This window comes from Ranitomeya variabilis, chromosome 1 (genome assembly GCF_051348905.1).
Source record: "Ranitomeya variabilis isolate aRanVar5 chromosome 1, aRanVar5.hap1, whole genome shotgun sequence".
In the NCBI taxonomy this organism is placed as follows: Eukaryota; Metazoa; Chordata; class Amphibia; order Anura; family Dendrobatidae; genus Ranitomeya; species Ranitomeya variabilis.
Window position 1 is genome coordinate 960,646,521 of NC_135232.1, and position 26,293 is coordinate 960,672,813.

At 40.9% G+C, this 26,293-nt stretch overlaps 1 protein-coding gene and 1 long non-coding RNA gene across 3 annotated transcripts in view; one reads left to right on the forward strand and one right to left on the reverse strand.

The window, feature by feature from the left end:
* Window positions 1-2,079, forward strand: part of LOC143792347 (uncharacterized) — a 45,530-nt gene extending 43,451 nt beyond the window's left edge. Inside the window, exon 3 of the long non-coding RNA XR_013219925.1 lies at window positions 1,709-2,079. This is a non-coding gene — a long non-coding RNA (uncharacterized LOC143792347). The remainder of the gene's footprint in view (window positions 1-1,708) is intronic.
* The window catches only part of NR3C2 (nuclear receptor subfamily 3 group C member 2), a 440,438-nt gene that overhangs the window by 401,677 nt on the left and 12,468 nt on the right, over window positions 1-26,293 (reverse strand). The gene's annotated exons all lie outside the window — the stretch shown is intronic.

Genomic DNA, 26,293 nt, shown 5'->3' on the forward strand with positions numbered 1-26,293 from the left:
ACAAAGGAATTTTTGTGATTGGACATCTTCAATATGCAGGAATTGTGTATATAAAGTATTTCCTATAGTTAAAGAGTTATTTAATGGTTGATGAAGGTCCTTATAAATTAATTTAAAGCTCTATTCCAGCATTTTTAATTGCATCCCTGGAGTGGCGCTATTAATGTAAGGTCCCTGCACCTAAAATTATACTCCCCACCCGCTGTCACTCCAGTCCCATGACATCATCTTGCAACCGCAACTTCTGACTGACCAGAAGTCAGATGTAACTGTCATAAGCTCTCAATGTAAGTCTATGAAAGGCAGAACAAGGCCAGAACGAGGCTCCCATAAACTTGCATTGAAAAGTGACCTAAGGCTCACTCCATGAAACACTGGAATGATCTGGTAGTTCACAAACTGATGGAGACAGACTGCAGTGGGGCAGATAATAGAAGACGGACGATTTTAAGTATAAGACTAAGTCCAGGGCCTTAGTTTATTAGCGCCACTCTAGTGCTTCAATAAAAAAAAACACTGGAGTGGTGCATTCACTTTAATGGCCTATTCATAGGATAGCCAATCAATGTTTGATCAGTGGGGGTCTAATCTTCAAGTTCCCCACCGGTAAGCTCAGTGATGAGGACAAGGTTGCAGTACAAGGCACAGCCACTTGTACAACCCAACAGTTGTGCCTATGTGAATAATAAAGTGGGTCAAGCACTCGTCCAAAGTTGGACTCCTGCCCACGGGTTAAAAAGTCCTTTTAGCTCATGACAGATGCCTTTCCACCAATTAAATTGCTGCCGATACTGTGTTATACCTTTCAGACTTTATCTCCGTGTGTCTGTTACACCTGATGGCCAATATGTAAAGAAGAGCACGACAGCCAATGTGATTTTTGGAGGAAATATCAATACATAGCTTCTTTAACATCAGTTAATTAAACTCTAATTTTCTCCCTGCTTACTTTATTCAGAGAGAAGTGCTTATCAAATATTGCCACATAAGTATGGCTTAGTTTATAATGAATTTAATATTAGTCCTGAAATGTCAGTAGTCTGCAGCAATATTTACCCTATGTCTAACAAGGGTGGGAATTCACTTCACAATGCCTGTATACTTTGACTGACAGCGGTTCCTTAGAATTATCAGTTCCAAATGCTTATTAACAAGAATTATTCATTTTACTCAAAATAATGAGATCAGTGTATTCATACGTTGTACAGGAAAAAAAAATAATTGACTGATGTCTATTCATCAGCCTGGATCCTTTAAATAATACTGAGGGACTATAAAAGCAGTAATGGATTTCATGTGCTTTATAAGTCAATAATAAGAAGCCACCGATTCATGATCATCCATGAGTTTCCTGAGAGCAAGGGACAAATGTAGAGCTCAGCTACTAATAACAATTGCAATGTTACCTTTTATAATTTTTTAATAATTAAACTTACAATATATTAATTTATTATAGATTTTATTGTATAATTTATTTATAATTCAGCAAATTACTTTGATTTTGCAGGGAAATTTGATTCATATTCAAATGATTCAATGCAAATCGAATGTTCCTTATTATGGTCTGTGGTCTCTAGAACCCAGAGCATATTAAATATGGGTTGAATGATAAAAACAAAAAAGACTTATCTCACCACTTACATGTCATTCCACTGTAGCTCTCCATACGGTGTTCCATATAGCCTCTTCTTTTGCTATCTTTACTCAGACATATGCCAAAGATGTCACACAGCATGTACTCATGACGCAAGTAACTAGAGGGACTGACTATGGTTTGCGAGATGCGTGCCATGACATCGCGGCGCGTGTTGTGACATTTGAGGCCTACTTGGCACCAGAAGCCCAGTGCTGGGTAAAGATCACAGAAGAAGATGTGAGAGAATGCACAGAGCACCGGATGGAAGGCTGTGGATCAGGCAAGCAGTGAGGTGAGGATTTCTTTGTTTCTATTTCGCTCACTACAATTTAGAAAAACGGAGGCTCCATGGCTGCCTTTCTGCTAAATTAGACAGAAATGAATAGCAAAAAATTTGAATTCTGAAGCATTCTATTTTTTTAAAACAAGTCATTCATCTCTAATTTATTGTAATCTAATCAAGCACTTTGGAACATTGAGTGCCACCCACTTTGGCCAAAGATTCCAGTTCACATATATATTCAGATATCTATTGTTATGTGTGGAGCAGGCGATCTGACAGCGCTGTTCTTGGTACTGTGAACATCAATTCATGCAGGCTATGAAACCTGAGTTCACAAACCATAACCCTATGACATAACCATTAAGAGCACACTGCTCTTAAGATGATGGCTCAGTGCTGCTTTCCACATACATGGATGTGCTTGACTGACAGGCTACGTACTGTTCAGAGTATGTGTAAAAAAACTCTGTACTCTATGCCTTTAACTCAACAATGCAGGAAGGAAGAAGCTACAGGTCACATGAATGCATATGACAGCTCAGGAAAGGCTCCAATACACATTAAAGAGGTTGTCCACTACTTTATCATTGGTGACTTATCCTTAGGATAGGTCATCAAAGTCTGATCGGTCGGGGTCCATCACACGGCTTCCCTAACGATCAGCTGTTCACTGTGTCAGCAGCCGGAAATGCTCAATTGTGGATTTGAATAAGAGATGGATGTGCAGTACCCAGTCGTGCCCACTATCAGAAGACGGAGTCGCTTCGCAATTGAGCAATTCCAGCCACTGCCTCTGATACCGAGAACAGATGATCGGCGTCAGGTGTCGGACCTCAACAGATCAGTCATTGATGACCCATCCAATGGATAGGTCATCAATTATAAAGTAGTGGACAATCTCAATACTCACCTAACGCTAATTCCATTGAAGCCCTCCTCTCCTGTAATAAAATAAAAACAACCATATCCCTCACATGTCCATCATTCTGTCTCACGCCATAATCCATGTCTGGGGATAAACAGTCTTCAACCTGGACTATGCCAAGATGCGACCGTCTAGGCTGAGAACAGAGGTTACCGCAGATCAGGAGCCAGGCTAGGAATGCAGACTCAGTGACCTGCAGTAACCTCGATGACGTCACCGCTAGTCACTGAGACTGAGCTCGCTGCAGCTCATTCCTCAGTGGTTCTCAGCCTGGAGAGTCGCATCTTGCCACCGTCCAGGTTGAAAACTGTTTATCCCCAGACATAGATCATGGCGTGGGACAGAATGACAGACAGGCAAGGAATATGGTTGTTTTACTACTTTTGCTTTTTTACGGGAGAGGTTGGCTTCAGTGGAATTAGGAGTTAGTGCGTATAGCTGTGTTTGTTATTTTTAAATAAAAAAAGAAAGTCCTAAAGGACTTTATTCGGGCTGTGTCTTTATTTACAATGTAACTATAGGATTAGGGATGGATAGGTGTCTGATAGACGCCTCTCGATCGATTACTAAGCGGTGGGCTTGATATCATCGGACAATACAAAGATGCCATCAACCCCACAAATATGAACCCCATTTGCCACCGCCACAGGGCAAGTGGGAAGAGCCGAGCAAAGCGCCAGAATTGGTGCATCTAATAGATGCACTTTTTCTGGGTGGTGGCACACAGCTATTTTTAGGTTAGGGGGGCAAATATCCATGGCCCCTTAGAAGCCTGAGAATAAAAGCCCCCCAGCCGTCTGCCTAAGCTTGGCTGGTTGTCAAAAACGGGGGGGGCCATGCCATTTTTTTTTAACTATTTATTTAGACAATTGGCGTGGGAACTCCTATATTCTGGATAGCCAACCACATGACAGCGTGGCAAACACTAGATGTTCGGGTCTCCCATTCAAGTGAATGGGGTCCAGGTTTGGGCACTGTTCTGGTGCCCGAACTGAACCTTTTTTTTTTTTTTTTTAAACTGTTCGGCTGAACCTGCTGGACCCGCACATCCAGTGGATCGTCCATCTCTATAAATATTTCAAGAGATGACAACAAATCAAATACCAAAATCCCCTTTTAACCGTTGTTAATATTTGATTTGTTCTCTACATTCATCTTCCAAACAAAAGGTATTTTTCTAAAATTAACCATACCTATTATTAAAGGGAACCTGTCAGCAGGATTGTGTTGAGTAATGTACAGACAGTGTCAGGCTGACCCCGTTATACTGATTAAAATTATATCTTGATTGATTAAATCCGTTTTGTGGATTTTAATCAGTATAACAGCGCCAACCTGACACTCTCTGTAGGTTACTCAGCACAATCCTGCTGACAGGTTCCCTTTAAGATTTGAAAAAAATGCTTAACCAAGAAAGCAAAAGAAAGCAATATTGTGCTCTTCCTAATTAAAATATTACACATTCAGTGTCAAACAAAACATTCAGGAATTCTCTGCTGTAGTGCTAAAATGTGGGGTGAATCTAGGTGGTAAGAATGCAGGTGCAAAGGTACTTAACAATGCTCATAGTTGTGACACAAGTAATAAAATAAGTAATCCAAAATGATAAATTTGAGCATTCTGCTCAATGTTGGATGTTAAAGAGATAAACAAGGCAGCTTTGGGCAGCCAGAAGAGTAGATCTGATACATAGCAGAGCCATGAACTCTATTTTCCTGCCCAAATATAGCGAAGCACAGTTTGCTTGGAATTAAATCTGAAATTTCAATTAATAAAGCAATGTTAAGCAAAATGTAATATCAGAGATCAAAAGTTAAAATATAGACCATCCAGTTCTCAATTCAATAAAACTGGGGGTTACATAGTCTTTGGCATGTAAGGGATCGATACATACAGTAATAAAGCTATGAGCCAAAATATCAAGTAGTAGTGCACAATAATTATTATAAAAATACAGTTGCAACATTGAAAACACCTTACAAAACTATAAAAGAGCAGAAATGAATAAATATTTAATTAAATACCTTAAGATTATACTTTTGGTATTATTTGCAGCTAGCACTTAATTGCAAATGCATGTGTACTTTATATATCAAAACTAAAAAAATACATTAATACCGTAATCACTCAAAGTTAGTAAAAAGCACAAGCCTGTCTTTAAATCCAAAGAAAGGGGGAAAAAAAGAAACTACATTTGTAGGTAAAACATTTTATGGGAAACAAACTTTCAAAAGCATTGTGGTTATGAATATTTAAATCTGGGCTATTGAGGGTTAAGCAACTTGTGAACATAGGAGAATGAAAGGAATGTAATACATTAAAGCGTTTATTGTGTGTGTATTAAACTTAATGCTTCTTCCACAAGTCATGCAAAAAACATGATGCACCATCAGAAGAATGCTCAGCACTCTCATCTCGGGCCATTCCTGCTCTCACATTTAACATTCAAAGTACTGTATCTGCTATATGGATGCTAAGCATTAACCCAAACATATTCCCATAACATATGTAAAGTTGAAAGTACATGTATTAATCTCTAATGAGCATTCTTATATTTTTCATTATTGTTACTCGTCAGAAAAGGGACTACATCATCAATTGAAAAATATTTCTATTGAAAAAAAAATCCTTCCAATCATCATAATATTCATATCTTGGTATCATTGAGAGGAATCTGTCAGCAGGTTTTTACTATGTAATCTGACAGCAGCGTATCAGGGACAGAGACTGATTCCAGCAATGTATCACAGTTTTCTCTGCTACAAATCTAGCAGGTCTCTGAATGCTGAGCCCTGTATAATCCCACCCACACCACTGATTGCCAGCTTTCTGTGTACACTGTGCATTAAAACAAAGTCCTGTTCCCCTCGGTATTCCATTGTTTTTTTGTAAATACACCATATGGTTACAGAGATATGGTCTTTTTTTCCATTTGTTAATTTTTCATATTTTTATGGTCTTTATGAAGGGGCATGTTTCCTTGGACTTTGTCTTTAGGCTGTTCTGCGTTACTGTACGACCAAGCCCCCCCCCCCCCTTGGTAAAGACCATAACAATAAATAAAAGTCCAAATAAATATCTTCTAGACTCGTATATGGCTATATTTATGGTCTGGGTGGAAACCTTCAAGCAATATGATTGCATAAGCTATGCCAAAATAACAAGTCTATCCTGTTAAGGAGGGCTAACTTGGTCATAAGCATCTTAGCATAAAAACTTGTTTGTTGATTAAAAAGTTATTTCCAAGAATGGCCTCCTGAATAGAGTGGAGATTGACATCCTCTACCAGCTTGAAGATCAGCTTTCAAGATGGTGACTTTTGTGAGTAGATCTCAGTGGCTTCAAGCACCTCCTGGATATGAAGATACTGGCCATAGGGGTGGAGAGATAATTTTAGTATGGTAAGCTGGAGACAGGATGCTACTATCTTGTCAGAGGAGGTGCTTGAAGCTTTATGCGATAGTGTGGTTGGGAGTGCTTGATGTGAGAATACTGGATGAGGGTACTGTGGGACCCCCTAAATCTGGGCATACTTTATCGGTGTGATTTCTGTAGAAAAGCTTTAGTTGTCATTATGCCGGTAACGGGGGCTCTAGTTGTCACCACAGTGTACTGTGAGGGGGTGTAAGCTGGATGTTACTCATGACCATCTCTCAAAGCTGAATGTGGCCCTCAGGGTCAGAAAGGTTAGGGATCACCGGGCTAGGGGATAGCTTGTTAATTTGCAAATTACCCTTTAACCAAGAAATGAAGGTCTATATGCTAGTGTTATACTTCAGCAGCCATAAAGTATAGCTGTTACCTTGGGTACAAGACAGACAAACTAACTTTTGACTGCATGCAATCACAATAGAGCACCTGCCTCTACAAGCCCAGAACCCTCAGGAAAACTCTGGGCCACCAACCGATTTTCCAATTAATTCATCTCTCAGGAGAATGTTTCATAATATAACGAGGAAGATAAGACAGAGGCCACTGTGCTCACATGTCCGTCTCATATTCTGCCACTATTTACTAAACAAATGAAAAGACAAGACGAAGTGGGACACTCACGTTGTATAGTATTCTCCTAGCTCTACCGGTGCTCATGTGTACAACCACCGAAGTGTGACTCACAGTATCATGCACGTGTGGCAGGACTGTGCTAACATTGCATCATAGAAAGTGCTGCATCATTTCCTTCAGCGGATGGCTCTTTCACAAGCAGTTTACATATACACAAGCAGCGGTGGGATGCTACAGGTAGACAAGGCAGGTACTAACATTAACTACTTCATTACAGGATAGTTTCCCCTCTTCATTACTCAGCTTATTTCGTCAGAATTTGTTTGTTTGTTTGTTTCAGTATCACTGCACTCAGAGGCAAAACTATTTTTTTCAATGTAGCTGCATGAAAGCTCGATCTTTTTTTTTAATTTCTCAATATTTGTAATTTAGTCTTCACTTTTTAGGGGAAAAGATCTGAAAAAAAACCCCACCCTTTTTTGCAATTCCAATTTCCGCCCTTTACCATATATCATCAATTTGTTAACTTTATGTTATGTGTTAGTATAATCATGGCAATGCAAAATATGGAAAGGGTTTTACTACTTTTGCACAATAATGGCACATTGAATGGGAAAGAGTTATAAGCGCTTCATTCTTCCACTAATGTTGCTGTATGTGGATTCGTTTTCTGTGGGTAAAGTAATACTTTTATATTCTAACCATTTTTTATTACATAAAAATTAATTTGTAACTTTTGATATTTTTCTGGAGATTAGGTGAAGGGGTTAATACTCAGTGACCTTGTGGATTAAATATTGTTAGTTTTATTTCATGCTAATTTTTTTTTTTTACACTTTTGTTAAATAAAACCACTTTTTTTTTTAATTACATTTTTTAATATACTTTATTTAATTTTTAAGGCCCTGATTCAACAAGACTGGTGTTTTGCATGCCAATGTAAGTGTCCGTGGGAGTAAGAATCGTGCACTCCTCATGAATTTAGTGCATCTTTCCGCTGACATCTGCCACTGCAAGAGATGTAGTCCAAGACTGGAGTATATTTCTTATGAAATTTATTCCACTTAGGGCCACACCCTTCCTAGCTAAACTCCTCCCATTTTTCAAACAGGTGATGGAGTGATCGATGCTGGCAAAAAAAAATTTGTAAGTCACTACATTTTTGTGAAACTACAAGTTGTGCAAAAATTTTGCGATATCTCAAGCTGTTTTACTTTCTTCTATGATGCCTCTAAAACAATCAATCTACCAACACTTTTGTGTCTTTCAGTAATCAACAGACAAAGTTTTTCCAAAAACAATCAGCCTTTGCTAAAGCCGCATCTGCCACAACAACCTACTGACACCACACAGTCGATCCGATGCGATTATGATGCGACTGACAGAGCCAACCTCCCTTTATCCAACGCTATAGATGATACGGTTATTATTGACAGTGGCATCTAAGGAATCAACCATGTTGCAGCGCTACCACAGTACTGAATGTCCTGTGCTGTACAGCAAGGCTATGCTCACATGCTGCATTTTTTAATGGAAATAAGCGGTGTTTTAAAAGTACCAGAAAACACACCAAAGAACACTGCGAAAGCGCAGCAAAACCTGCTTGAATGCATCATTCAAAGAGAGCACGTTTCGGCTGCAAAAAAATAAAATAAAGCTGAATGTGAACATAGCCTAATGTTAAAATCACAGGGCTTTGGTCAACTCAGCATCAGCGAGGAACAGATGGAGCAATAGCTTAAGTCTAGATTCATACGACTTATGTCTTCACATCCAAGAAAAACGGTCCATTTATTCTGATCAAACTTTAGATCAGAGTGGCATCAGTTTTTCTTGAAGAGAAAAAAAAAAATGTTTTTCCACCTTCTCCATTCTCTCAGTCTGTGAAAATCGGACCATACTCAGTGCAGTGGTTTTTTTTTTTCATAAACTTGCATGGTCCAAGGCTCAGATCAAAATCAGACATGTGTAATTTTTTTCGGAGGACCACTCGATTTGAGAAAAAAAAATAAAAAAATTGGACATGTACACATCGCATAGAATATCATAGGTTCGAGTGCTATCCGTGAAACCCACGTGGTCGTGTGCACAAGCCTCTAAACTGTGCTACATAGTTTACAGCATAATGTTTAAGGTGGTTCTGCAGTAGGTAAGTGGTTAAACATGCTTTTTCAGCAGGTAGATTAGAGATATAGAGCCTGAGACACTTCACTTACAAGAATGATCAAAGTCCAGAAGCATTGTCTCTGTCTACAGAGAATGTGACACATTGTACGTGACACAATCAGTTCTATTGACTTGAAGTATAGGCGTAAGGCCGGAGACACACTGGTGCGAGATACGGCCGACGAGTCTCGCTGGTTAAAAGCAAGCTGTGGCACCGGCACTCCAGAGCGGAGTGTGCGGCTCCATGTATTGCTATGCAGCTGCACGCTCCGCTCCGGAGTGCAGGTGCCACAGCTTGCTTTTAACCAGCGAGACTCGGCCGTATCTCGCACCAGTGTGTCTCCGGCCTAAGTATAAGGCTGTGTGCACACGTTCAGGATTTTTTGCATTTTTTCTCCAGTTTTCCGCAATAAAAACATGATAAAACCGCGAAAAAAAAGCATACATTAGGCATCCTATTAATAGAATGCAATCCGCAATTTTTGAGCCCGTTTTTGCTGCTATATTATTCAATTGGGGAAGCTCCATAAAAAAAGCGAAAAATCCGCAAAAAAAACCGAGCAAAATAACAAGATAAAAACACGAAAAAAATGCAAAAAAAAGCATGCGGATTTCGTGCAGAAAAAGTCTGGTTTTGGTCAGGAAATTTATGCAAAGAATCCTGACGTAATGGGGATGTCGGAAGTAATCTTTAGGTATATAAAAAATAAAAACGGAACCTTACAGAGCATTAACCAAAATGCCCTATTAAAAAGGAAATGATCACTTCCCAGTCCCAAGTAATGATAAATCAACATCCAAATTCAAATAAGGATTCTATATACTTAAATAACAATAAACTATTTTTGCTTGCATCAATTATGTGCAGTGTGTATGAAGTGCATTTCCGGGTCTAGTGTGAATATGTACTTAGGAATTTTTGTATAGAATACTTATTTGTTTATTGCTCTCGTGCTGTAATTGCTACTGTGAACCAGAGGAGAAAATCAAGCAAACTACAAAAGCCAGATGAATGGAAGCAAACTGTATTTGGTCATTATCCGCATTTTAAGGCTACATTCACATGCTCAATATTATACATCAGTATGAGTAAACCAAAACCAGGAGTGGAACAATCAGAGGAAAAGTATCCTAGAAACACGTCACCACATTTTTCACCCAATCCTGGTTTTGTTTTACAAATACTGATGTAAAAAACGCAAATACTCAACGTGTGAATGTGGATTTATGCTTCAGTTTTCATCATGGCCTCATCTGTGTTTACCACTTCAAAGTCAAGTGAATTTTATTTCAAAGCTGCAAGGTTTCTCGTTGCTCAAGTAATAATTAATCTACTCAAGTTTAAACTAACCAATTTTTTTTATTCTACAAAATTCATTTTTATGAGTATTTATAAAGATAATTAAATTGTTTTTTGTTTTTCAACAACTGCAACCAAAACTAACAAAAAAAAACCCCAAAACAATACGTGGCTTGGAAGCACATTTCAATAAGATAGATGTAAGTGTCTCAGTCCTGGATGAGACACAATAAAGGTCAGTTTTTCTTTTTTTTTTTTCAATCGTACTGTTTTTATAAGCGGCTCTGACATTTTCCAACAGTATTTGGAAAATTACAACAACCACAATTCATAAAACTGTTCCCTGACACACAGCCAACCATGTACTTATAAGTGAGCTGAACCTGAACTAAGTTCGGCTTAACTGTTGTTCGCATGCAGGCCTCATGGTGTTCGGATGACACTGAATTATATTTGGTGTAATTAGTAGCAATATACTTTACCTATAACTATAAGGCTATGCTCCCACAATGAGGTTTTGGGGAGTTTTTGATTTTGATGCTGCCGATTTTCTGCACCTATTATTTAAAATAGGTCACTTACATTTTTTCACCGTTTTTGTGTGCGCGTTTTTTTAACATGCAGTTTTATCGTGTTTTTGATCCTGCGTTTTTTGTCTCTGTTTGGTGAGTCATGCTGTAAATAAATCTTGCTTGTTTTTGAAACTTTCTGGTATTTTGATTTCACTGAACGTTATTGACATACTTAGGGGCAGATTTCATGACTTCTTGATACATTTCCGCCATGGAAACACACTGTAAATGCATTCTTTGGCCGGCCTCACACTTGGCGTAAGACAATACGCCACGTATTATACGTCCGTACTACGGCCGTAATACAGAGAAATGTTCCCAAAATATTGATCCGTAGTCAGGGTGTTTCAGCGTATTTTGCGCATGGCATACTCCGTATGTAATCCGTATGGCATCCGTACTGCGAGATTTTCGCGCAGGCTTGCAAAACCGACATCTAATGGATTTATGTGCTCAAATGTTCGGGAAAACATATATACAGTATATATATATATATATATATATATATATGTCATTGAGACACATATATATATCTTCTGTATTTATATTTCATTCAGCGCGATATCTGTGAACAGCCGGTAATTCAATTGCCGGCTTTTCATTTCTCCTGCACAAACCCGACAGGATATGAGACATGGTTTACATACAGTAAACCATCTCATATCCCCCTTTTTTTTGCATATTCCACACTACTAATGTTAGTAGTGTGTATGTGCAAAATTTCAGCGCTGTAGCTGCTGAAATAAAGGGTTAAATGGCGGAAGAAATTGGCGTGGGCTCCCGCGCAATTTTCTCCGCCAGAATTGTAAAGCCAGTGACTGAGGGCAGATATTAATAGCCAGGAGAGGGTCCATGGTTATTGGCCCCCCCGTGGCTAAAAACATCTGCCCCCAGCCACCCCAGAAAAGGCACATCTGGAAGATGCGCCTATTCTGGCACTTGGCCACTCTCTTCCCACTCCCTGTAGCGGTGGGATATGGGGTAATGAAGGGTTAATGCCACCTTGCTATTGGAAGGTGACATTAAGCCAGATTAATAATGGAGAGGCGTCAATTATGTCACCTATCCATTATTAATCCAATTGTTGGAAAGGGTTAAAAAACACACACACACATGATTTAAAAGTATTTTAATGCAATAAACACAGCGGTTGTTGTAATAATTTATTGTTCTCTCAATCCATCAGGAACACCCTCGCTTGGAAAAATAATAAACGCACAAGATACATACCTTCTGGTGAACCGTCTCGTCCCACGAAGTAATCCATCTGAAGGGGTTAACTAATATTACAGGCACGAGCCCTGCTAAATGCAGCGGTGCTCGTGCTTGTAATTCCCCGGCGAATGAAGGAAATGTAGGTCATTGACCTACATTTCCTTCAGTCGCGGTGATGCGCCCCCTGGTGGATGTCCTCATATGACCTGGAGCGTGGGAAAAAGTTCCCAGGCTGCAGTTCATGAGAACATCCACCAGAGGGCACCTCACCGCGACTGAAGGAAATGTAGGTCAATGACCTACATTTCATTCATTCGCCGGGGATTACAGGCACGGAGCACAGCTGCATTTAGCAGGGCTCGTGCCTGTAATATTAGTTAACCCCTTCAGATGGATTACTTCGTGGGACGAGACGGTTCACCAGAAGGTATGTATCTTGTGCGTTTATTATTTTTCCAAGCGAGGGTGTTCCTGATGGATTGAGAGAACAATAAATTATTACAACAACCGCTGTGTTTATTGCATTAAAATACTTTTTAATCATGTGTGTGTGTGTTTTTTAACCCTTTCCAACAATTGGATTAATAATGGATAGGTGTCATCATTGACGCCTCTCCATTATTAATCTGGCTTAATGTCACCTTACAATAGCAAGGTGGCATTAACCCTTCATTACCCCATATCCCACCGCTACAGGGAGTGGGAAGAGAGTGGCCAAGTGCCAGAATAGGCGCATCTTCCAGATGTGCCTTTTCTGGGGTGGCTGGGGGCAGATGTTTTTAGCCACGGGGGGCCAATAACCATGGACCCTCTCCTGGCTATTAATATCTGCCCTCAGTCACTGGCTTTACCAGTCTGGCGGAGAAAATTGCGCGGGAGCCCACGCCAATTTTTTCCGCCATTTAACCCTTTATTTTAGCAGCTACAGCGCTGAAATTTTGCACATACACACTACTATCATTAGTAGAGTGGAATATGCAAAAAAAAGGGGGATATGAGATGGTTTACTGTATGTAAACCATGTCTCATATCCTGTCGGGTTTGTGCAGGAGAAATGAAAAGCCGGCAATTGAATTACCGACTTTTCACTAACACCGCTGCGTATTTCTCGCAAGTCACACTGCAGGTCCGTGTGGAATCCGTATTTTTCTCGCCCCCATAGACTTTCATTAGCGATTTTTTTGCGCAATACGCTGACAAACGCAGCATGCTGCGATTTTGTACGGCCGTAGAAAGCCGTATAATACTGAACCGTAATATACGGCTAATAGGAGCAGCCCCATTAAGAATAATTGTGCCGTTTATTTTGCGAGTTTTACGGACGTAATTTCTGCGCTCTTACGTCCGTAAAACTCGCTAGTGTGAGGCCGGCCTTAATGTGCGGATTTTATGCATTTAGGCTGTGTGCACACTTGCGGATTTTTCGCTTTTTTTTTTCGTTTTTCGCATAAAAAACGCATACATATGCATCCCATCATTTAGAATGCATTCCGCAATTTTTGTGCACATGATGCGTTTTTTTTTGTGAAAAAAAAACGCATCGCAGTAAAAAAGGCAGCATGTTCATTAATTTTGCGGATTTCCCAGTATATTATTGCATTGGGAAATCTCCAGACGCAAAAAATCCGCAAACAAAACGCGAAAAAAAAACGCGCGAAAAAAACGCATGCGGATTTCTTGCAGAAAATGTCTGGTTTTGCTCAGGAAATTTCTGCAAGAAATCCTGACGTGTGCACATAGCCTTAATGCAAGTCTATGGGGAAATTCCGCACAGAAAACTCAGTGCACCTACAAGAGAAACTGACATATTGCGGATTTGAAACGCGTACCGCAGGACAGTTTAAGCAATGTAAGTGAGAAGCATTGTGGGCATGAGGTTTCTAGAAATCCCATCCACTTTGCTGGAACTGTAAGACGCTGCGTTTGACGCAGCAAAAATACGTGGCATCAAACGAAAAAATCACCAAAAACTCACTGTGGGCACAGTCTGAAGACTTTGCAACTTGTGGGAAGGGTGCAAAAAAACAGGACTATGTCTCAGAATGAAGGATGACCTGGAACATACAAAGTCTAGAGAATAAGAATAATAATACTCTTGCTTTTGGACTCAATATTTTTAGGTATCAAGTGCATGTAAAAAATAAACAGTCTAGATTAAAAATCTCCTGTTTTGTGTCTACAGATAATATTCAGACCTACTGGAATCGCTCCTGTCCATGTGTGTTCTGTACACGCTTTTAATGGAAGAATAAAGTTCATCATTTACTCATCCGTGTGCTGGACACCTCCTCCTTTGCTATATGTCTATGGCTGCAGCCTTCAAACCTGTGCAATATGACCCTTGTTTCATACTTTTATGTACATTTAAAAAAAACCTACAGGATTGCAAAAGCAGACTATACCATACAAAAAGTGGCAGAACCGTGTACATGTGCAGTGTAACAAATGTTTATATTGTTTTGACAGTTCTGGATAGATGTGATGGTCACTGAGTTGCATAGTTATGAAGAATGTTGGAACAAGTACACAAACGTGTTGGAAAAGTACAGTTCATTTTCATCAGTAACCTATTGCACAGGTAGGAATTTTCAGGTATTGATGACCTATTGTAAGGAGGGGTCATTAATATAAAATGCTGGGGGTCTGACTCCTGACTCACCTCACAGAAGGACACTGTGGTGCTCTGCTCCATTTCATCATTTCCCAGGCACAGCTCTTCACATTTTATATGTGCCTGTTACTACAGGTCCAATTTTATTCAAGTGAATGGTGTAAAAAAAATAAATACATACTACATGCACAGAGACCGCGACTGCACCTCAGAGTTGTATCCGGAATAATCCTATACTGAATGTATAGTCCCAAAAAGGCAACCACAGAGAAACATTTAAAAACACAAATACGGTAGTTATGTAGAAACACAAGCGAGTTCACATAAGTGGGTTGTCCACATGTGGCTACAATAAAGCCTATCCTGCCAGGTACATAACATAAAAACTCAAGACAAAAAAGACCAATGTGTCAAAAAAGGTACAAAATGCAAAAAAACGGGTTACAAGCAAGATACAACGCCAACCCATAGATAATTGGACATAAACAGACAAACCATATAGTCGAGGAAGACAAGGACAAAAGATCGCCTACACATATTGCAATGTTCAATGCTTCATTAGGGGTAGTACAGCTACTACATTATCAGTGTTATCTCATAATGAAATCATCATGGAGTAATTAGCTAACACATATCTACTGGGAAATGTATCAGTCACCCACATCTGCCTTCCCCATCCCATTGTTTCAAGGTACGGTGTCCAACATTTTACGAGCCAATTTTGGCTTAACCACCGACATGCAGGTAATAATGATCTAATATATACAGTAGGTGCACAACAGGAACAAGAAAATTATGGTCACTCAAGTACTACATACCCAACACAGTGCATGTGCTAATGAAATAAACAATGTTTAGCAGGAACACGAGGGATTTTAGAGCTACTTTGTGCACTTTATTTAGTAATGTCAGAAGAATTGTTATGATATCAATAACATTCACAGAACAGCACATAGATAAGAATATATTTAGTGCCTTGAATGTGCATTTAAAGGGCCACTGTCACCCCCCCCCAGCCGTTATAAAATAAAAGGGCCACCTTGTGCAGCAGTAATGCTGCAGTCTAACAAGGTGGCTCTTTTAGTTTTTGATTCATTTATTACCTCAAAAAAGCGTTTTAAAAATTGGCCACAAATACCAGATATTGTACCAGGAGGCGGTCCGAAGTGTCCTGTATGAAGCTCCCAACTGCCGTCACTCTTCTCTTCAGGGGCGATGGTACCCACCCCCTGAGCGCTGTTATCTTCTGAAATCCGGCGCCTGCGCTGTGCGTGCCTGCCTGGGGCCTGCGCAGTGTTCATTGTCAGTGCGGCCACACTGGGGCTGGGGTTCCTGGGAAGGCGGGGGAGCTGGGGAGCGTCGGAGCTGGGGAGCGTCTAAACAGCGCAGTGCGCATGCCCAGGAACCCCAGCCCCGCACTGTGCATAATGAATAACAGTGCGGGGCGGGGGATTCAGCAACAGTGTGGCCGCACTGACAATGAACACTGCGCAGGCCCCAGGCAGGCACGCACAGCGCAGGCGCCGGATTTCAGAAGATAACAGCGCTCAGGGGGCGGGTACCATCGCCCCTGAAGAGAAGAGTGACGGCAGTTGGGGGATTCATACAGGACGCTTCGGACCGCCTCCTGGTACAATATCTGGTATGTGTGGCCAATTTTTAAAACGCTTTTTTGAGGTAATAAATGAATCGAAAACTAAAAGAGCCACCTTGTTAGACTGCAGCATTACTGCTGCACAAGGTGGCTCTTTTAGTTTATAACGGCTGGGGGGGGGGTGACAGTGGCCCTTTAATAATAAGCTCTGAAATTAAAACTAGAGTTTACAAATGGGATATATTCGTTGGGGAAACCCTCAGAAATTTCTTGTAGGTATAATTCACCTCCTCTACTGGTAGGGGACAAGACTGGCTCCTCAACAACAAGAAGAGCGAAGTAAGCGCCAACTTGGTAAAGAATCTAGTGAGGCACTTCGTCTCCCTGATTTTTCACATCAAAATAAAAAAGTTAGAATCACATATTTTAGTGTGCTTATGTTTGTGGCGCTATACATATAAAAAATATTTTTTTCTTTCTCAGCTCTGAATTGGTTTTTCACTAAGTGTGATGCAGTGACCCATGTTATTATTATTATTAGTATAATACATTTTTATAGCGCCATTTATTCCATGGCGCTTTACATGTGAAAAGGGGGCAAATATAGACAAATACAATTAAACGTGAGCAAAAAACAAGGCACACAGGTACATAAGGAGGGAGGACCCTGCCCGCGAGGGCTCAGTCTGCGGGGGATGGGTGAGGATTCACTAGGAGAGGGTAGAGCTGGTTGTGCGGCGGTTCAGTAGGTTGAGGATCACTGCAGACTATAGGCTTGTCGGAAGAGGTGAGTCTTCAGGTTCTTTTTGAAGGTTTCTATGGTAGGCGAGAGTCTGATGTGTTGTGGTAGAGAGTTCCAGAGTATGGGGGAAGCATGGGAGAAGTCTTGGATGCGGTTGTGGGAAGAAGAGATGAGAGGGGAGTAGAGGAGGACTTGAGAGGATCGAAGGTTGCATGTAGGTAAGTACCGGGAAACCATGTCACAGATGTATAGAGGAGACAGGTTGTGGATGGCTTTGTATGTCATAATAAAGGTTTTGAACAGAAGTCTCTGGGCGATAGGAAGCCAGTGAAGGGCTTGGCATAGGGGAGAGGCTGGGGAATAGCGGGGAGACAGGTAGATTAGTCGGGCAGCAGTGTAGGATGGATTGGAGAGGCGCCAGAGTGCTAGAGGGGAGCCCAGAGAGTAGGAGGTTGCAGTAGTCAAGGCGGGAGATGATAAGGGCATTCACTAGTGTTTTTGTGGTGTCGCGGTCAAGGAATGTTCGGCTCCGGGAGATATTTTTGAGTTTAAGACGGCAGGAGGAGGTAAGAGCTTGGATATGTGACTTGAAAGAGAGGGCAGAGTCGAGGATCACCCCGAGGCACCGGGTGTGTGGGACTGGGGAAAGTCAGCAGCCATTGACATTGATAGATAGGTCTGGTGGGGGGTAGAGTGAGATGGGGAAAGATGATAAATTCTGTTTTGTCCATGTTCAGTTTTAGAAAGCAAGCAGAAAAGAAGTTCGAGATAGCAGACAGACAGTGTGGGATTTTGGTGAGGTGAGGTCAGGTCCATATAGGTAGATCTGTGTGTCATCGGCGTAGAGATGGTACTGCATACTGTGGGATTCTATGAGCTGTCCCAGGCCGAAGGTGTAGATGGAGAAGAGTAGAGGTCCTAGAACAGAGCCTTGAGGAACACCGACAGACAAGGGGCGGAGTCAGGAGGTGGTGTGGTGGAGGGAGACACTGAATGTTCGGTCTGTCAGATATGACGAGATCCAGGATATGGCCAAAGTCTGTGATGCCAAGAGATGAGAGGATCTGTAGCAGAAGGGAGTGGTCCACAGTGTCAAAGGCAGAAGACTTAAGGCATAATCGTGACTCTGTAAAAGCTTTCCATTTTGCATATATATGTCATTCCAATTAGAACTGCAGGAGTTGAACCAAATGCCAAATAGCATAGGAAATGTATGGTAATTTTGTTAATTTCTTTGACAAGGAAGAATGGGCAAGAATTTCAGTCTCTCGATGTACAAATCTGATAGAGACATACCCCAAGCGACTTGCAGCAGTAATCGCAGCAAAAGGTGGCGCAACAAAGTATTAAGTTAAATATTGCACGCCCCACTTTTCAGTTTTTGATGTTACAGCCAGGGGGTGCAGTATGTGCTCCTGAGGATACGCATGGAGGTGTATCTATAATGGTGATAATGAAACAGTGTTCAGCATGATTGTAAATGGCCGGTATGTGTCACAGAGGGAGTCTGCGCTGTAAGCGCCTGTAGTATTGTTGTTCTGAGACCTGTAGTGCCACAAGTATTTGTATAGTTAAAAGGGAGGCTTGCAGGGTTAGTCAGAGAGCTGGGCGGAACTGGCTAACCACACACACCTCACACTTATGGGGGTGGTTACAGCTACATAATGTGACCAGGGTTGGGTCACATGTTGAGAGTGTATGCACCTGAATGGTCAGAGTGTGAAGTCCTGGGTAGCCTGTGTGTTGGAATGTCCTGGAGTGGACTAGATTCCTGGAAACACATGGTGAGGCCATGGACTGAAGGCCTGTGTGTTGGAAGTGCCTGGGACTGGACGTCCTCAATAGCTGTATCTGCAGAGCCTGGGACGGCTACTGTGTTGGGGAAGCTACAGTTCTGTCTGCGGGTCTGGATTTTCTGAGCTGTCCTGGTCACAAGGACGGTGATCCCAGTTCAGCAGCTTCCTTGGGATCCAAGGACTGACAAGAGTCAGTGTGTGGAGCAGGAGCTCCTGTAAGGAAACTCCAGATAAAGGGGGTTACGTGCAGAGAAGTATCTGCCATTGGAACAGACTGTCAGTGCTTATGATGTTCCTTTGATGTAAATAATGAACTGTTTGTGGTGTGGTTTATGATGTTTAATAAACCGGATAGACTGTTTTTGTGAGAAAACGTGCCTGAGTGCTTTAATCTCGTTGCCAAGCGAGTGTCCCCCAACGCACTCAGAGAGAGCTATCTCATATAAGGCAAACTTTCTTTTAATTTTTCTCAAAATATCAAGAAGCTGGCAAAGATCTGGCATACTCCTTGATCTGAAATCTGACAGCTAGTTGTGTTAAAATAGCCTGCTAGAACAAAACCATTCTGAAAGGCCAAGCTTTCTGGGCAAACAAGCCATATTCATTTCAACCAAGTACAGTTATACATTTTTATGGCATTGTCATACCCATTGGCTAAGAGATACTTTATTTACAAACATAACGACTGCAGTTTATGTTACCATTCAGATGTCCGTATGAAAGAAGATTGAAAACTAAGGTAAAGAGCAGCTTCAGTTTTAGAGCTACTTTATCTCATCACATAAGTAATTGCTTTAGGCCCCATTCACACATCAGTTTTTTTCTCTTAAAAAAAACCCAACCTATTTTCATCAATGTACTAGATCCATTTTGCATCCATTTTTGGTCCGTGTTGGTTTTGACCATCCCTGTTATAAGCCAGTGAAAAATGGAAGGCAAACGGATGCAATAAAGAATACGGATTGCATCAGTATATTGTTCATTTTTTAACAGGTTTGATCTGCAGAGTTGATAGTTATCTGGTATACAGAGAATAAGTAAAAAATTGTTCTGACTAAAACACTCCTTTATTTATTACTTGGGCTACGCTTCAATTTAGGGCCACATGGTGGCGCTATAGAGTTCAAGTCAAAAATGAAAAAAGCATTTACAGAATGGGAGGAATAGGGCTAAGCAACAGCACATGTGAAAAAGACTTGGGTATACTAATAGATCATAAACTGAACATGAGTCAACAGTGTGATACAGCAGCAAAAAAGGCAAATGCAATTTTGGGATGTATTAACAGAAGCATACAGTCTAGATCACGTGAAGTCATTATCCCCCTCTACTCCTCTTTGGTCAGAGCTCATCTGGAATACTGTGTCCAGTTTTGGGCACCACATTTTAAAAAAGACATCAGCAAACGGAGCAAGTTCAGAGAAGAGCAACCAGAATGGTGACCGGTCTGCAAACCATGTCCTATGAGGAACGGTTACAGGATCTGGGAATGTTTAGCTTGCAAAAAAGAAGACTGAGAGGAGACTTAATAGCTGCCTACAAATATCTCAAGGGATGTCACATTGTAGAAGGATCATCTTTATTCTTATTTGCACAAGGAAAGACTAAAAAGCAATGGGATGAAACTGAATGGGAGGAGACACAGATTAGATATTAGAAAAAACTTTTTGACAGTGAGGGTGATCAATGAGTGGAACAGGCCGCCAGGAGAGGTGATGAGTTCTCCTTCAATGGAAGTCTTCATACAGAGGCTGGACAGACATCTGGGATGATTTTGTAAATCCTGCTTTGAGCAGGGGGTTGGACCAGATGACCCAGGAGGTCCCTTCCAACTCTACCAATCTATGATTCTATGATTCTTCCTCTCAGAAGAGGCAATTTACATATAAAATACCCTAGTAATATAAATCCTAAAATGTGTTCCATTTCAGCCGTGTCAGACTGGCCTCAGTACATTTTTCTCCTTTCTGCCATCTACATAAACAAATAAGACATTTTTTTAATTTGTTTTCAATTAGAAGAACGAAATTGCATGTTCATTTCTGACAAAAACTGATTCTAAGCACCTGACTAATGCGTTATACAAGCTGAAAATCAAATAAGGTAATCATAGTGGGGTTGCTGTGCACCAGATGTCAGTGACGTGTTTGCTGATGACTTGTTGAGCTATGGTTTATATTTCTTGGCAAGTTAAATATTAACATGTTTAGGTTACACTTCTATGGGTCCAAACAAAAGCTTAGTATATCAGCTGAATACACGTATCCCTATCATAATCAGCATAACAATCTTATATATAAATCTTTATATAGCGAGCTGCAAATATATAAGCCATAAACACACATACTGTATCTGCAAGTCATAAACTGATTAATTAAAGGGCACATTAGGCACCAAAAAACATATATTACTGCTCTGTCTTTACACAGTCACACAAGTGCACAGGTCACTACAAAGCTTTAAATAATCTAAGCTGCTGAGATCCATTCAATGACCTTAAGCAGTTGCCCTTCTGTGGCAATGTTCAAAGCTCAAGCCGTGCTTAAAAGGATGAATATAATTGAAAAAAAGCAAGTATAATAGGGATGTAGCTTTCACTATCCACTTATTTTAAGGATTTATTATTAGCCCCCACTCCGCCTCTCAAAAATACACATAAAAATGTCCAATAGATCCCACTAGTGTAGATATTCGGTGAAGTGACCAACCATCCGTAACCACAAATATTTGGACCACAACTTGTCAAGGAAAACTATTCATTGGGATAGTTGTATATAAAAGTAAAATGTAACTCTGGTTTAAAGCTTATGTTTATAAGCTGCATATTATATGAAGGAGTGTAGATGGGTAAGTGTGATGCAATATGTGCCATTGAAATATCACACATATAGGCTCAAACAGTCATATGTTAATGTCTGTATACACACAGCAATGCCTGGACTGACTGCAGGTCTCTCAACCCAAACTAACAGTTTCATATATGCTTATAAGCTTGGGTCTAGAGCCACAATCCGTTCGGGCCTTGCAGTCTGTGTACGGATCAAAAAACACAGCCTTCTGAACCCCGCCTTAGTCTTAATCAAACAGGGAATACTAATATAGGACCTTTCAGAAGAACATTAAAATAATCTGTTACCAGGTTTTTACTTTCTGGGAGCAGCATGATGTAGGGAGAGAGACCCATATTCCAGCAATGTATCACTTAGTTTACTGGGTGATGCAATTTTGGTAAAATAACCATTTCTTCTTCTGCAGTTAATGCGGAACCATGTATAATCCTGCCAACAGCACTGATCAGCAGCTTTCTGTACGTACTGCACATTGATAGAACGCTGCTAATCAGTGGTGGGTATACAAAGCAGGGCAGCAGGACCGCATGGCACAAGGAATCTTGTCCTACAGTGATAAAATCATTGTTCTATCAGTGGGAGATTATCAAAGCAGAGGCACACAGCCTAGTAAGTGACAAATTGCTGGAAGAAGACTCTCTGCCCCTTCATCAGGCTAAACCACATTAGATAGCAAAAAGGTACTGACAGATGTAGCTTTAATATGACTTGTACACAACTGTATGAGCGTTAATACTTATTTGCTGTACTTCAATTCTCTCCAAGCAAAAAAAAAAGTCTAACAGTAATACTAATATGATTGTTAGTAACAACCTACACAAGATTACACATTTTTAAAACATTCTATGCAAAGACATGTCAAAATAGGCAAATAGCCAACATTCCAAAACCAAATAGGAGAGAAGAAAAATAATTAAAAAAAATACTTAACTATAAAGAACAGCCCAAATCTCTTATGTTTGTGATTAGAAGATGTAGACATCGTCTCATAATCAGAAATACTTCTAATTAGACTGATATAGGCCTGTAACTAAAGTTGTGGAGAACATCCAATTCCTGACAATGATCACTCTTGCCAAGAAGTATCAACTGTGATATAACCACTTTCAAAATAGCATTTTTAACTACCGTATTTTCTGGTGTATAAGACGACTGGGCGTATAAGACGACCCCTAACTTTTCCATATAAAATATGGAATTTGGGATATGCCCGCTGTATAAGACGGGGGTCATCTTATACGCCCAGTCATCTTATACGGCGTGTGGTTCCCAGGGTCTGAAGGAGAGGAGACTCTCCTTCAGGCCCTGGGATCCATATTCATGTTAAAAATAAAGAATAAAAAATATGTATATACTCACCCCTCCGAGAAGCCTGGCTGTCACTGCTGCAAGCGTCTGCCTCCGTTCCTAAGAATTGCAGAGCATGAAGGACCCTCGATGACGTCGCAGTCCTGTGATTGGTCTGTGACCGCTCATGTGACCGGTCACCTGACCGTGACGTCATCGAAGGTCCTTCACGCTCTGCAATTCTTAGGAACGGAGGCAGACGCTTGCAGCGGTGACAGCCAGGCTTCTCGGAGGGGTGAGTATATACATATTTTTTATTTTTATTCTTTATTTTTTACATGAATATGGATCCCAGGGCCTGAAGGAGAGTTTCCTCTCCTTCAGACCCTGGGAACATCCAGGATCGCTCCCTGCACATGCCGTACCTGGCGTATAAGACGACCCCCGACTTTTGGGACAATTTTTAGGGGTTAAAAAGTCGTCTTATACGCCGGAAAACACGGTATACCTGAAAATCAACCAAAGAAAGCAACAACATAAATTTGGGTTAAGTGGCAATGAGCAGCCCAAGATTGAATGTGAGTAACTCCTTCAAAACAGCATAGATTTTGAGGAAGGGCAACACGTGATGCCATACACTTGGGACAGAGTAATCAAAGTAACCAATGCTATACAGTACATAAAAGGAAGGCGTAAATTGATATACTGTAGAAATATACAACACTCCGTCCATAAAAGATGTGGTGCTCGAGTAGGAGTCCAGTCCATATACATAGATGAAAGTCCAGAGGTCTGATCAGAAACTGATTACAATTAGTCTACCTACACAAACGGCAACGTGGCAGCACAGTGGGAATGCGACCTCCGCCGCTGTGGTGCAGCGCTATACCACAGCGGCGGAGGTCGCGTTCCCACTGCACTGCCACTTTACAATTTGTCTACTTACACAACTGGCAATCAGTTTCTGATGAAGGTCTGGATATAGGGACTGAAACATTAAACATTTTGAATTGCCATTAGCTTATTTGCTCGTTCACTGCAAAAGTGAGTTTCGAGTTTCTCTCTCTCTACGATAAATTGAATCATTTTGTAGATGAAGCTAGGTGAGGAAGAATTAATAAAGTTTAGTACCAAAGACCAAAAATGTTCAGAAAAAAATCCAAAATCACATTCTCAAGAAATTTGAGTTTTAGACAACATTTTGGAGAAAGAATGGTCTTTCATACACCTACTGTATAAAGATATGATTGCCTACCTTCCTGGCATTACTTTGTGATTTTACAACTGAAAATTGAACTTGAGGTGAAGAGAGAACAACGTGACAACGCAGTATGTCTCCTACACAAGTATTCGAGCATCTATCAGTATCGACAAACTTATGGTTGCATCTAATGTACAGGCTTATGCATACTTCATAATAACAGGTGCTAACATTTCAATATGAGTGGAAGCACTCAGTATTGTTTACTGTCTGAGGTTTCTTCTGAATGGAAATTAAGTAATATATATCTATCGATCGAGTAAAAGAATAGTCTAACTAGCACTCTGGAATATTAGATGCAAGCCCCAGGACACTGACCCAGGACTCAGTCCGAAAAACAGAAAAAAGTAAGTAGCAATCTAAATAAAATGTACAAAAAAGTAAACTTCCTTTGTTGACCCATTTTAATGCAATGTTTCGAACTCCAGAAAGTTCAGTGGTGAGCCACTGTCAGGCATGAGAGTCTCACCACAGTTTTTTTCTGGAGTCAGAACATCGCACTGAGATGGGTCAATAAGGTACCTCCTCTACGTTGTACACTTTATTTGCAGTGCTACCTTTTTTTTCTATTTACCAATCCATACTTGTAATGACTAGGACCTGTACTGGCATATTACAATCTTGGGTCAGATTAAGAAAAAAAAAAAAAATGTAAAAAAAAAAAAAGTTGTCTGAGAAATTACTGGCATCATGTCAATGTGATGTCAGATTTGAGTTCTTATGGCCCTTTCATATAAAATAATAATTGGCTAATGAATATTCATAGGAAAACTTGTTATCTGCTGGTGTTAACATGCCGGCAATCACCCAATATCAACCTATGGAAACAGGTGATGTACAGCTGAAAATATACTGTATATGGGGACAGAACTATAATTCTGTCCTTATCCTTCCCCATTGGACAGTAGATTAGATTAACGCCAAACCGGCTTGACCGTAGTTTAATCGGAGCTTGTTCCTGGACTGCAATTAATCCATGAAAAAAGGACCAGTAATTTTTAAACACGGATATATTTGTAACATAAAAATGCCCCCACTACTGTATTTTTCGGAGTATAAAGACGCTCTGGATTATAAGACGCACCCCAAATGTTCATGAGAAAAATAGGAAAAAAACCTTTTTTAATAAAATGGTGGTGCTTTTTATAATCCATGCGTCTTATTGCTTACAGGGTGTGGTGGCTGTGGTGAAGCAGGGTCTCAGGGTCGCTGCTGGAGGAGGCAAAAGTGGACCGTTGCTGCAGGCTGGGATGAGTGGGTGTTCCGATGCGCGGCACGCCGCTGCGGGTATCCCGGTGGCAGTTCTGCGCTGTGTCCCGGAAGCGGTTCTGCGTTGTGTCCCCGGCGCTGTGGGGGGCTATGCCGAGATTTCGTGAAAGGCCAGAGCCCCCGGCAGTCCTTCCATGGTTTCTTGTGCGGTGGCGGACTCCGGGAGAATGGCTGCCAGGAGGCGGCGCATGCGCAGATGGAGATCTCGGCACCGAGACCTCAGGAGATGAGAGCTCAGCGCTGAGGTCTCATCTCCCGAGATCTCGGTGCCGAAATCTCCATCTGCGCATTAGACGCCTCCTGGCAGCCATTTTCCCGAAGTCCACCGCCACACAGGAAACCATGGAAGGACTGCCGGGGGCTCTGGCCTTTCAAAAAATGTTGGCAGAGCCCCCCAGAGCACCGGGGACACAGCACAACACCGCAACGCACCGCCACCGTGGACACAGCACAGCACCGCACCACCAGGACACAGCGCAGCGGCACACCGATAAGGTATATCCGCATTGTAAGTCGCACCTCCATTTTCCCCCCAAATTTGGGGGAAAAAAGTGAGTCTTATAATCCGAAAAATACGGTATATAAAAGATAGTTAGAATAAATCCATAAGAGGTCACAATACACAGGGTTTTTTTCCATTGAATTAGTTACATTTACAACAAATACAATTTAATGAGATAAAATATTCAATATCATCAAAATTGCAGAAGTGTTCAATGGTTGCTGTATTCTGATATTTGCCTCCATAGATATTTTCACAGATTTATTTTCAATTTAGCCTC